Below are 1,404 nucleotides of genomic sequence, written 5' to 3' on the forward strand. Positions count from 1 at the left end.
GTAATTTAGGGTCTGGGTTCATCTCAGGAGTCATCCCAGGGGCGTCTGTGACTCATCCATGCATTATGGCACCAGGCAGGCCACCGCCCAGTCTGGGCCCCATGGTACTGGACTGGTGGTCGTCTTGGTCTTTCTTCTTACCCAGACTCAGGATCATTACCACTCCAGACCATTTACTTAGGAATAGTTCTTCTAGTCTGCAGCTTGAATCTGGATCCTGATAGCCCATCAGGGCTTGCCTGGTGGCAGACTGGTGGTCTTCTCAGGGTAGCTTTTTTCAGGGAAGGCTAGGCTACTAATCATTCAGATGTTCATAGATCTGAACGCTGAGCATACACATACCCTTTCTTCTCTCTAGCACATATTGGTGCACCTGTCACTCAGCAGCCACACCTACAATGCCTCTAGGTACAGATATTAAACCAATCTTAATTAGACTATCACTTTTTATAATGCATACTTCATATTCACAAACACACTGACTTTTGTTAAATATCTCATGAATTTCAAAACATCTGACAATAAGGCAACCTTCCCCTAGCCACCTAGCACTGGTGTTGAATACCAATAAATTATTTTAAAATTGTTGACATAATTTTTTTGTACTGACTTTATAGTGATGCCTTATGAGTGCTGCTTTCTATGAATGTTGTGCTTCTAGACCAATCCCAGATGAAGTATTCTCCTGGATACAGTTCAGTTTTCAGGAGAAGGATAATGGCTCATCTTTATGTTCACAATTCTCTCCTTCCCTCTTTCACACCCCCTCTCTTTTATACCTTTCTCAAGTTCTACCATGGCCACAATAAAAGGCTCTCTGATCACGGACACATGTCAATCATTAAGCTCTAGATCCAAGGACAAATTAAAAATGATTTGTATTCTCCTACAACCTGTTGTGTGTAATGATTCTTTATCTGTTTTGGAGATAAATCATGTTACTTAAAACGATGAAATATAAGAAATAATGGGCTTGAATCATTATAACTTCTCTAACCCAATAAAGCCATGCCCACACTTTCAATTCTGTTTCTATTACTACTGTGGCTTGCATCTTACCTCTATTGCTGAGGTTGAAATTTAACTACTAAAGATTGTCATGGCAATTTATACCTAAAATCTTAATAGGTGTAAGGAATGGCTAACTCGGGAAAATTGGCAGTTCAATGCTTTAATATTCATTAAGTTCAAAGTGAGCCTGGGTACAAAGCAAGAACTATCCCCATGAGGACATGGAGGAAAGGGAAGAAGGGGAAGGAGGAGGAAGAAGAAAAAAAAGGGGAAGAGGTCTGAGGAGGGGAAGAAAGAAGAAATATATTTAATTTCAGTTGTAATAGTGCTAGAAGAATTGACATTTAGGAAGTTATATTTCATGTCACTAAATTAGCTCCAAGGATGATACAA

General features: G+C 39.7%; 1 non-coding gene across 1 annotated transcript; it reads right to left on the bottom strand.

Annotated features, from left to right (window-relative positions):
- Positions 1–283: 283 nt before the first annotated feature.
- On the bottom strand, positions 284–415 carry LOC115063928. The gene has a single exon (XR_003843793.1). It is a non-coding gene; the product is annotated as a small nucleolar RNA SNORA17 (small nucleolar RNA).
- Between the last annotated feature and the right edge of the window lie 989 nt (positions 416–1,404).

This window comes from Mus pahari, chromosome 4 (assembly GCF_900095145.1).
Source record: "Mus pahari chromosome 4, PAHARI_EIJ_v1.1, whole genome shotgun sequence".
NCBI classification, from domain to species: domain Eukaryota; kingdom Metazoa; phylum Chordata; class Mammalia; order Rodentia; family Muridae; genus Mus; species Mus pahari.